The following is a 12,555-nucleotide window of genomic DNA, read 5'->3' on the forward strand; positions in this document are numbered from 1 at the left end:
GGTGCATAAAATAATGAATTAATAAAGTAATTCTAACTAAAACTCCCATTTAACCTCAATGCACATTATAAACTGTGAAGCCTGGATAAAGAATACAGTAGCCCTTTAATACATTTTGTGTAAAATTTGCATTTAGTTACAGGTGTTTTTCTTACTGCATTCATGATGATTTTTATTAATTATGTTAGTGTTTTCATAGGTTTATGTCTTTGTGATGGAGAAATTGTTATAGCAAGGACATTATACGGCTTGAATTCCTTTTTTGACCAGTGTATCTTCCAATAGGGCACAGAATGGTGAAGGGATGTCTGAGGGTGTCAAGCCACAGAGCGCAGTGGTTGGGAGTATGGGATTCCATGTACCGTGTGGTCTTGGGGTGTGTTCTGAGAAGGACCATCAGTGTTGTGGGCCCCCTGTCACTCCTACACCAACACCAACTGCAGGTTGAGCAGGTGAGAAATGTGTTTTAAGGGTGTGGTGGTTCAAGTGAGAGAGAGTACTATTATTATTCTACCACTGACAAGTTCAAGTCAAACAGATTTCTCAAGTCATTTTTTTCCCCTGGCAAACTCAATTTAAAGTGTCAGAGTTTAAGATCAACCTTGATATAAACTATAATGGAAATTCTCATATTTTTATAGCTAACATGAAACGGTATAATTCCATACATTTCATTCTTTGTTCCAATCTGACCCATTTTTTTTCCCACTGACAAACCTTCTAGTTTGTCATATAGCTTTAAGACAGTAGTGCAAGGTGTGCGTTTCTGCATTAGTATCTACATCTAAACAAGGCTCAGAATTAACTGTAGTGTGTGTATAGCAGTTTCACCTACTGTATGACAATGAAACACTTTGACTTTGATGAACATTAGTGCTTTAGTGAGTGCAACTGTGGTTCAGTGGATAGAGTGGTTGTCTTCCCACCGGAGGGTTGGAGGTTCGAATCACGGTGCCTTCTGTTCTGGAAGCAAATTCCTTGTGTGTAAACCTGTATTGCTGTGGTTCAGTGGATAGAGTGGTTGTCTTCCCACCGGAGGGTTGGAGGTTCGAATCACGGTGCCTTCTGTTCTGGAAGCAAATTCCTTGTGTGTAAACCTGTATTTAGATAGATAGATAGATAGATAGATAGATATAGATAGAAAAAAAAATTCCAAGGTTGTATCTGTAATGTTTATGGCTAACTTCTTCATAACTCCATAATGACTGACCTCCATTGTGCTCAAATGAAAGTGAAAACGTTAGTAATTTGATAGTATAGCTGACAAGTAGATTTCATGGATAAACCTGTTAGGTAAACGCTGCTGTGTATGTCTCACTAATATTTACTGTAATGTGTCTGGTCCAATTGACAGGTTTTCTAGAAAGGTTTGTGGATCCCAGAATTGATTTACAGTCATCTAAATGTCTTAAGAGAAACAGTAAAGTAAGATATAGAAGTTCATTTGTGTTACTATGAGTAGCCTATTGAATTGCCTATAAATTTGTCGCAGATCCTGATCCTCCAAATGGCCAATAAGATAAGGCATCCACAGCTCTGGAGTTCTTCCTTGAAACTGCAAAGAAACAACTTTCCATACAGGCTTGTATTGACTTAAATAATGGAATAAGTAAAATGTTTAATTTGATTAAGCAACTTAAGACTACACCAGTGTTGTTGACATCTCCTATTTTGTAGCCAATAGGTTATATATATATAGTTCTCTAAAATATCTAATTAGGCTTCATAGTAGTAGTTGTACCTGCATTTCAGACTGCCTGTGGGTTTCCACTAATTTTAAGGGCATTTTCAAAACCAACTTAACTTTACTAGTCAACTAAAGAACTTGCAAGATTATAATACTGAAACTGCCCATCTCAATATATTATTGTATTTTAATGCACATTAAAGAGTGAGGGGGGCCAAGGAGTGAATGTGTACATATGAAGCTGTGGTAGGGAACTCTCATCTCAGGGAGAAATGACCTCTACTTTTACTCCCTTTACTTAGTGGTAAAGTGCAAAATAGTGTGGTATGGACCAAATGTTTACAGAACTAAGTAACTGTCTATTTTGTCTTTGTTTTCAGGATTGAAAGCCTGTGGTTTGATGTTTGGAAGGTGTCAAATGTGGATCATCATCTACAGCCTTGAGGAGGACAGACTACTAGATCAAACAAACTGCCCCACATCCAAGCTGTTATAGACGTGTTCCTTGAAGGATGGAACAATGCTATGCCCCGAATCAGCTGTGGGAAATTGGGAAGACTCCAGGTCCTGTCAACCCTCCTAAGAACATTGAGGTAAGAAAGCCATGCTGCTGTGGAATTTCACCATTGTTATAAAACACATCCTTGTACTTTGTGGCTTGATCACAGTTTTCAGTCATTCACAAAATGTATGTCAAAGTGCTCTCTACACATATTTATGAATGTTTAATTTCAGCGGGGCCGGTTCCCAGATCTGGACATTTTGCACATTGATCACGTGACAGTAGATTCTTCAACTGGTATTTCCCCTGGACAGTGAAGAACTGGAGGCCCTGATCTAATCCCTTGTCTTAATGTTCAAAAGTTGCAAAGGAGACAGTTTAACTTAATAAAACTAAATTGAATTAAAATTTACATATCAAGTTGGACTGGACAAGGTACATGTCGGGTGTGCTCAGCAAAAATCCAAACAAAGAGCCTTCACACACTGAGTTTATTCTCAACTTAAAAAAAAAAAACAAAAAAAAAAACAAGCATGCAACAGGCTCTGTAGTCTGGTAAATATTACCATTTAGAAAATCCTCTCCTCACTCCCTATGCATTTGTTTGCCACCATTGTCTCCCCTCTCCCCCCTTGTACCTTTTCTGCAGGTGTCACTGACCACATTAACCTGCCCTTTGTCTGTTTGTTTTGTCTTGATGCTTTGTCCCACTCTCCTCCCACAAGACCCTGGTTCTGGTGGTGGGGGGAAGGGGGGGTCTGTATGGAGTCTCTGTAAAGCCTCATTTGATTTCTCTAATAAACAACCATAAACAGAAATTTGCCTGTGTCAGTGCACATCCTCAAGAATCCTGTTGTACAATTCTGGATCACTGTGTAGGGATGATTGTCATTGTTGCCTAAAGGGGAAAAGGCAAAAGCTTGAATGTAAAGACAGGTATGCTTTATAATTCAATGCTACACACTTGTGTCTGCACACATGCATATTACTGAGTGGACACTGCAAAGTTCCAAGTCAACATTTCCTACTAAGACAAAATAGGGGGAAAAGGAAAATTGCAACTATTAAGATGTCATCTCACTGCACGTTGAAGTAATAGCCATTTCCAATTTACTAGCGGCAACTTAAAAGAAAACGTTAAGCTTCACGTTTAGAAAAACTATCCACAACAGTAAGAACTTGTTTAAAGAGTAAACCCCAGGTCTGGGTTTTCTCTCTGGAGAAAATAGAGAGCAACACCATCGCAGGGCACATAGGGACTCTTGAGGTGGACTTTACCCTTCCAGTTTCACAATTCTAGATTTGCCCTTTCCCCCCCAAAAATAACCATGGTTTATAGATATTAAATGTGCAATGGTATTACAGTGGAACCTCGGTTTTTGTATGCCCTACTTTTCGTACGATTTGGTTGACGACTTTTTTCATCGAAATTTTGTCCCAGTTTTCGTACATCTGCTCTGTTTTCGTACAGTTGATTGGTCGGTTCAGCGTCAGTCAGTGCCAAACTCGTCTGCCTGCCCTCGTGACTCGGCCACTCATTTCTTCCGGGAAATGAGTGAAGGGAAGTAACCCCAGATAGGGTCTTGATACATGAAGTCCTCATGGAGGGGGATTCCCCTTCCAAACAATAACCTCTCCCCTCCTCGCCGCCTTCCATACGCCAATAAGAGTCTTCAATAAAGGTAAAAGTGATGTTAAATGTTCATTTCATTTATTTCTCTTGTTTTCTGTGTGTAAAAATAGTTATTCTCTATAAAATGTATTTTTTGTTAATTTTGGGTGTCAGGAATGGATTAATTGAATTTACATTATTTCTTATGGGAAATATTGCTTCGGTTTTCATCAGACTTTTTGGAACAGATTAATCACGAAAACCGAGGTTCCACTGTAGACTGATATTCTAACTAAATGACTCGCATAAACTGCAACAGCTCTGAATAGGGGTGTAGCCTGTTACCCACTTCTGAATTATTGCAGTATCCATCACTTTACCAACCTATTAATTGACCTCACAGAAAAGCTAGATAACATTAAGCAGGGAGCAATGGGTGCACAAATGAATTCAGACTGCAGTAAGGAGGGACAGGTAGCTCAACTTTAGCAACGCACACTTTCTGTATAACGCTAATCTATGCTAACAATCTTAAATATGCTATCACTATACTCAACACACACAATTCCAGCTCCTAACTCCCCACAGTCTTATCAGTGGGAGACAATTTCTTTAGGGGGCTGGGCTGGTTGGTGACAAAAGCTGGCACAGTCCATGTCACCTCCCACCAGATCAGCCAATAGCAAAATGCTATGGCAACAGCCAGGTTTCAACCAGTAGAGGGCACTCCCTTGCAGAATTTTATTTTGCACTAAAATGTCGAGATTTGGACCTGGATCAATCAAGAACACCAGTAAATGTACCAGTATACACTGGTTTTCAGCTCAAAAATAGATTTTGGGCTATAGTTCCTCTTTTTTTTTACCAAATATTTAACAAAGTTCTGAATAGGTTTTTATTACTCACCATCTGAATTGTTGTCCAGATGTCAAGCTACATCATCGATCTGTAGTGTGAACCCATGAAGTTCAGGTTACCTTCTTCACTGAGTTGTGTGGCTTTGAGTTCTGGACTTGGTGACATACTCAGCAGGTCTTCAAGTGCACTGTATTCAACAATACATTGAGAAATGTATATACACTGTATGAACTGTGTTGCATGCATTGTTTTTCAATTTTACAGTGAAATGAACTTGCCTTTCACCACATATACTAACATAACATAAAACAACATCTCATGAATAGAGTGTCATAAGGAAGACTGGCAATATTTTGTAGACCGGTCAAGAACTTAGCATCACCCTGGATGCTTTGACACAAAGCCAATGGGATTTTAATACAGGCTTTTGGACTGTTAAAGATAATAATACACAACTAAATGTGCCAAAGAAACAGAGCACAAGTTCAATGATGTCCGACCATCATTTGGCCCCAAACGGGGGTGTCAGGCCATGCCATCATAAATCTTCATAGACCCACAATAAGTAACACCATTTTCCAATCCTACCCTACCCTGTGCTTCATACAAAATATCCCTGAACCCTATCCTTACCCAAGCAAAGAGCAGACATGTGGCCAGACACGCAGTATGTGCATTGTATTTGCTCAGGTTAAAAAGTTGCTGGCCCAACCAGGTTGGCAGGCAATTAATCTGAGAGCCACACCTGATCAGTTGTCCACCCACAGACCATGTTCTACTAAGACTGTCAATCATAAGAAAAATATAGACCTAACAATCCCATACAAGTCAATAACCACATCAACACCAAAGCCAATAAAAATTCTGTGTGGGTACAAGAGTGAAGGCAAGTCTACAGGGTCATCAGATGGGCACCCTCTCTGGTGTTGCATTGATTTGGGCATGACATCTAGAAGGCTCAGTAGTGTTCCCATGTCCCAGAATCTTATTTTGGTAATTTGAAGTCAAAGAAAGATGGTTCAAGTGCCCGTGCAAGTAGCAAAAGGGCTGTACTTGATCTCATTAAAACTGGTGTGTTTTGGGCATAACATACAATTAAGTGTGTAACCTCACATCCCTTCAAGAGGTGTTTGAGTTGGAATGTTTGGCAGATTGCAAGCATACTGGCACACATCAATATTTTCCACTGAGGAAATGGATCTGCTTGTGCGTGAGGTGAAGGCACACGATCACTAATCAAAATGGCCATTCATTATAAATACTGTACATATACATTGATGTGCACAGCACCAAATGAATACAATGTAATCTATTTTTTTAAGTTTTGCATGTCCTGTGCAGCACGTCAGCAGGGTATAACAAGCACAGTGCATGAACAGTGTCCATTCACCTAGACAGGTGCGCATCACAAGACGGTCAAAGCGCCCATTAACTAGCAATGATGATTTGAGTGTTGACCACAGACCTGGGTCTTGCTGGTCAGTGGCACAGTCACTTTGTGAGTCCTCACATTACCAATGTGTCCAAAATTTACCTGGACACACCCCATTTTCTTCCAGACACACCTGCCAGTGCGAAGTCAACAGACTGCTGGTTGGTAAAAAAAGGCAAAGTGATACGCATATCGTGAAAATGGTAATTGTGCAGGTAGGAAACACAGACATGCCATGCATTTGTTGCAAGATAGGGCCCCAAGTCTCTTAATAAATCAGGCTGTTACCAAAAAATAAAGCCATAGTGAGCAACAACACTGCAGACATTTCAAATACCATCATAGCCACCAAACATTTCAAGTAACCCACGACACATTTCAGTTAACTCACCAAATGTTTCAAGCAGCCCAGCCAATTGTACTGCCATCAAGCTCCACTGTGTTGCTAATCACTCCAGCAAACCAGGAATAGGCCTCAAGCCTGCCACGTCAGCCAAGTTCTTGATTCTGTTAGGCTCCGTCCATTTATACCCAAATCACCAAACAGACAGCTGACTTAGCTACAAAGTCCCTACAACCAACCTCCATCAGGCAGACTAACTTTCCAAGGCTCCTCTGACACCATGACCAGTTCTGTATAGTTCAGTTTTTTCCACTTGTAAGCCATTTCAAGACTAGAAGAACAAAGACTTACTTCATTCTAAAAACAATACAATAGAACACCACCACACACTGTATTCTAAAAAACAAACACCCACACAGAGGAAGATGGAGAATATTTTAACTTTTACAAAATCTATATATGAAACTGTACCATGGTTTCTATTGTTCTGGTGTGAACTTACCTGTCCACAACTTAATGGAGGAGGAGTGTATTATCAATTTGTTCTTGAAGAGGGACAATATAAAGCATTGTTTCTCCCATTGCTGGTGATCATCTTCAGCACCTTGGCTGTGTTCACTGTGCCAGCAGAGACAGGTTCCTCTGACCACTGCCGCCTTGAATGTAGAACGGGAGATATCACAGAAGTAGAAGATATTACTGTAGCTAAGAATTCTTTAACATTGTTACTTTTCTGACATCATTAACTCTTGGCATTGCTTGCACTATGAAGACCATCTGCTGCTATTTTGAGACTGACTGGAATGTGAACAAAACAGGTTTTTCACCAAGTTAATTGATGATGACTGGCAGCTGATGGTTTGTCTGGACTTCAGTCTAAATGGAGGCTCTATCTTACAGAGAGGTGGAAAAGAACTCAACACAACATACTCAAGATATTCAACATACTTGAACGTCACAGAACTGGGGCGCCACTAGCACAACCGGTTATTTAAAAAGATGGTTTGATCTCAAATCTGAGGCAACAAAACAAATACAGAACAGAGATGCTGACCAGTGGAGGAGGACAGGCTGGCCCAGTTATCCGAGCCGGACCAGCTGTGCACCTAGGTCCCTTCAACTGCCCTGAGTCTGATCTCGGATGTGGTGCTGGACAACCAAACGCTTCCAGACAGCCTGAATGCTGGCCAAAATATCTGAAAGACACTTAAAAAAATTTATATTAATTAGAAATAGATATGCACTTAAAAATGAAAATAACACATTTCCTAATTCTAAGATACAAATATTCACACAAGAAAAGTTATATTAATTTTTAAAACTGATTTATAAGCAAGCATTTTAAAAGCCCATAATACTTTGCAAAATGGGATAAAATATTAAAGGATTACTAATAGTGACAAAACTGTTATTGTAATTTAGATCTTATAACTTTAAATGAAGAAAACTAAATAATTTGTTTCACACCAATGACAGCACCCAAAAGTGTCGTAACTGTCCCCAAATGCCTCCGGAGTGTGCGCAGATGTTGTTCTTACCTAAGAACAAATCCCAGATTTAAAAAAAGGCGAATGCCATGATCTTTATGTAAACTTCACTCGTAGGTTTTACTAACAAATTTGTTCTTAAGAATGGTTGGTGAATGCGGCCCAATGCCTGCTGCACTTGATGGTGCGAAAGCAAGAAGGGGCGAATCAGGTCCAGATACGGCTAACATTACAAAAGCGAATACGTTACTTGCTAAGCCATAGCACATTTGCCTGAAAACAGATTCTAACGATCAGTCTCACTGTTGAAGTTAACATAATCAAGCAAAGCAAACGCGCACCAGACCACATGGAACCAATTAGCAGACACACGTCTGACCTACCTTCAGCTTGCAAAGCTCCTTGCTAGCACAGTTTTGCTAATGTTCTGCGTTAATACACAATCTGGCTAAGACCATATAACGTAGACCATCCGGGGGGGGGGGGGGGATACGGCCACATTTATTCAACTGCTTTACCTCATAATAACAGCTAAGAACCTGCGCACTGCTTGCCAAAGAACTGCACATTCTTTTTAATTGTTGTTACCAATCATCTTCGTCTTCCGCTGGTTCTTCTTCTCCTTTTTTGTTTGGGGGGGGTTGGCCTCTGTGGGTAGGCATAGTAACTCCAGCACCAGAAGTACCTGTTTGTCCTTCACATTGACAGTCTATCTGAAACTGTACTTTTAACTAGTTAAAACTTCAGTGTGGATATCTAAAAATCTGAGTTTTTAATTGCTTTCATGATATCTACAAAGACAATCTGGATATCATGTAAAGGTATTTATGGATGCTGTTTTAACATAAAAAGGTATTGTGACTACCCATAATTGCAGTTTGGGCATCTACAGTTGCATTCTGACAAGTCAGATTTATAATGCATCTGGTCAAAATTATAATTTTAGACATCTACAATTATATTTTGACTAGTAAAAATTTCATTTTGGATATCCAAAATGACATCAAACAACATACAGTGCCCCTTCCTCCTCATCCACACTTCTGGTGGTCAGCACAAATCATGGAGTTCACAAAGTTTAGAGCAGCTTCATTAGATATGAATGGATGATGTTAAACAGATTATGATTTCACTGGCATGTAGGTCCAAACTTGACAGATTGTACTTTTTTTTTTTTATATTATCTCTTTGTTTCTGAAGGTAGCTAAGGTACAATTTTCCTAACTTTCTAATTTATACTAATGTTAACTGGCTTTGCTGTATGGTGATACACTATGTGGCAAAGATGATAGTGGTTTTTTATGTTGATATATTGTAACGTCGGTAAAATGCTTAAATGGCACAGTGACGTCATTTTGGATATCCAAAAAGGAATTGTGACTAGTCAAAACGTAATGGTTGATAAATGAAATTGTCATTCTCACTGGTAAAGATACAGTTGTAGATATGTTGGATTGTCTTTTTGACTAGTCACATTGTATTTCTAGTCAAAATGCCATTTTAGATTTCTAAAATGCAATTAAGGATATTCAATTTAAACCTTTTAAATGTTAAAAAAGCCTGCCATGACCATCTGTCCTAGACACAAGCCACTCAAAACCTGGGTGGGAACAGAATGGAGGAGAGAGGGGACAGAGAGAATTCACGGTCTAGGCAGGGGCTATTATTTCAGTGGTCATGGGTTCTTGCACATATTTCATGGTTGCTCCCAGGGTGTCATCTCACAGCCATTAGCAAACTGCATTCATTTAAAGCACTTGTCGATCACTTGTGGCCTGTATAGTACCCTGTCAGTGCTAAAAACAAACAAGATAAATAACAAATGGTGACATCTGAAGGCCATACAAATAACATTCAAGAATTTATTACGGTCATTTTTTTTCTCTTTCTCTGTAAAGGGGTAGCACCAGTTCCTTAGCCACTGACATGCAGACTAGTGTCTTTTCTAAGATTCAGAAAGACATGTCAACAGTCTTCTGTCAGGTAGTGTTAGTCTGACATTGGGTGTCTATGGCTGACACTTTGCTGGTAGTTTTTGCAGTGTGTCCAACACATTTGCAACTAACATCCTCTCAGCTTTTTACGTTTGTTGCTTTCTGACCTTGGCTTATAGCAAATGACTGACTCACGTATTTATTGTGGTTTTATTTGTTGCCTCAAACATTTCTTATTTTAACTTGTAAATGCAAAAGACAATGAACTGCAACACAAAGCAAAGCAAAACGTTACATTTCATGATGATGCAATGTTTTTGCACACATCTTTATAATTTGTATTCCATGCATGACAAGACTGTTAATGATGCTCACTTTGGCATAAACATGGCTGACTAAAATGCTTTCTCTGTCTTTATATGACATTTTGGTCTATAAATTGTACTATTGACAAATGTTTCCTTGGTTTTATCAAAACTGTCTTTGTGGCACTTTCTACTACAACCTTTGATACACAACATGAGATATCAGCTGGCCTTTTTTGTTTAGTTCTTTTAGGCGTGCCAATACCAATTAAAGATACTGATAGCTGAACATAGTGAAAGCCTAATGCTTAAACTAACAGCAAAACAAGAGCTGTCTTACCTTTTCATCTTGTCAAGTCTCCTGAAAGTGGCAACATGATGACTTAGATCCATGGACATGCAAGTACTACAGCACAGGCACAACCCAGATTTCAAAACATGTGCCCAGATCAATAAGTCCTCAAATCTAAATGACCATACAGGTCATTTGTTTTGACCCATAGAGGGGGAACACTATTTGGTTAGGTTCAGGCACAAAAACCTTTTCTTTAGATGTAGGAAAAAATCATGGTTTGGTTTCAAATAAGTACTTCCTCAAAGTATGAGGACTTTGTCATCATGGTTTCAGTAATAATCACACAGCTCAGGTTGTGGAACAGTCATGGACAAATGAAACAACGCTGACTCATTGTTGGAAATGGGAAACAAACAGAAGTCCTCCATGAGAAATTCCTGTGTTTTGTAATCCCGTCCTCCTACTAACCAGTAACACAGCAACTAACTTTCTCCTTTGCTCCCATCATAATTACTAGAACTGCTTAATTATAAGGTTGCTTAATTATGAAATGTGACTGTCGGGTGTAATAAGCAGCTGTCACACACAACCTATTTGGTTTTTTGTTTGTTTGTTTGTTTGTTTGTTTGACAGGAGGAGACTTTTAACCAGATAGTGTACAGTATGTGCAGGTGCCAAAATGCATATGCCTGACTGCATGTTTGCAGACAAGCACATAATCACTCTTGTCTTACAGCATTGGAGGGGCATGATCTGATCATTACACCTTCCGGAACAGACTAAGTTTAGAGTTGAGGACTGCCTAGTGACAGCAGTAGAAAACAGAGTGGAAGTCCTGCAATAAAGCCAATCATGGGAGTCCTCACTGGGCCTTGTAAATACCTCACTTTGTAGGGTTACTGGGAGGTCTGGGAAGTGAAGATTTCCAACTTATTATTCTCAGGAAACCCCAGACAACCTCCCCCGTGAACTCGGGTCAGGCAAGGTTATGACCTTGGGGCATTCATCATTCTTCTTTCTTGGTCAATTGTTATACATCTATATAGGCTATATATAAATCCCCAGCATATGAACTGTAGGGTGATGACTTGGTTTAATGTTGGTGTAAGGTCTATGCAAGCCGTTGTCATGGGTAAGGTCATTGTAGGTCTCTAGGAAATGAATGTAAGGCAATGGAAAGTCCTCACAAAAAAATGAAAGTAAACATATACGTATGTGAACGTGTTATGTTCTGTTGAGCTTTTATTGCAAAGCCCTCAAAAAGCACCAGTGTTCCTGCAGACACCTTTAATGGCATGAGACACATTTCCAGTAGGACAGTGGAAATGTGTCACAGCAGAGAGCAATGCTCCAGTGCCAGCCTTGTGCCATCTGCACAGGGCTAAGCTTTCTGACAGAATACTGACCAGCTTTCAGTCTACTGAGGGCATTCCGGACTGTGAGAGGATCAGCAGGCTTCCAACAAGTGCTCTTCAGGGCAGTATAGGCTTTCATACTGTGTTGGTCTCTGACAACTGAACCATAACAAGTAAGTGACAGGAGTCAAGGGCCAATTACAGACCCTATCGAAGTCCATATCAACCTTGCCATATATACAGCTTTACAAATGTCCCCTGTATTTTATAATATATTAGGAATTTACTGTTAAAGAACAACAAATCTAACACAACACTTTTTTATGGCTGCCAGAGTGTCATTTATGGAGTGGAACCTGGTGTGCAGTAAACATAGAGTAGTGACAAGAAAGCAGGGCATAAACCTTAATTTTGTGAAGGATATACAATCTGTATTCTGATGATTACATATGTTTAGAGAGAGAAACCATCATTCCACTATGTGTTATTATCATTTTAAACAACCTGCCCATTTTCCCAATTTACCATAAAATTTAAAGCAAAAATAGATCAAGCATACCTTTCATCTCTAACACTTAAAAAAGTTTCCCCTAAAATATCAAAATGTCTTTTTATGACTTCTGTTCCACTTCTAGTTTTTATAACAGCCATACAGGCCATGCCAAATGTGCCCAAAAATAAGCCGGGCCTCCCCACTGTCTCTGAGATTGCCCACCCAGGAGTCTGGCACACGCCACAGCGAGCA

At 39.5% G+C, this 12,555-nt stretch overlaps 2 long non-coding RNA genes across 11 annotated transcripts in view; one reads left to right on the forward strand and one right to left on the reverse strand.

Annotated features, from left to right (window-relative positions):
* LOC109965320 (uncharacterized) overlaps positions 1-2,672 on the forward strand; it is a 5,642-nt gene extending 2,970 nt beyond the window's left edge. Inside the window, exons 2-4 of the long non-coding RNA XR_002275623.1 lie at positions 286-452; positions 2,068-2,280; positions 2,423-2,672. This is a non-coding gene — a long non-coding RNA (uncharacterized LOC109965320). The remainder of the gene's footprint in view (positions 1-285; positions 453-2,067; positions 2,281-2,422) is intronic.
* LOC109965321 (uncharacterized) lies at positions 349-8,706 on the reverse strand. Of its 10 annotated transcripts, XR_002275626.1 has the most exons (6): positions 8,305-8,412; positions 7,973-8,144; positions 7,489-7,640; positions 6,937-7,090; positions 4,708-4,846; positions 349-437 (listed from the first exon to the last, which is right to left on the reverse strand). It is a non-coding gene; the product is annotated as an uncharacterized LOC109965321 (long non-coding RNA). The 10 variants fall into 10 exon arrangements; XR_002275633.1 differs by lacking the exons at positions 7,973-8,144; positions 8,305-8,412 and adding an exon at positions 8,510-8,706 and having other exon boundaries at positions 7,489-7,630; XR_002275631.1 differs by lacking the exons at positions 7,973-8,144; positions 8,305-8,412 and adding an exon at positions 8,440-8,705 and having other exon boundaries at positions 7,489-7,630.
* Between the last annotated feature and the right edge of the window lie 3,849 nt (positions 8,707-12,555).

Source organism: Monopterus albus, unplaced genomic scaffold, assembly GCF_001952655.1.
Source record: "Monopterus albus unplaced genomic scaffold, M_albus_1.0 scaffold99.1, whole genome shotgun sequence".
Lineage (NCBI taxonomy): Eukaryota > Metazoa > Chordata > Actinopteri > Synbranchiformes > Synbranchidae > Monopterus > Monopterus albus.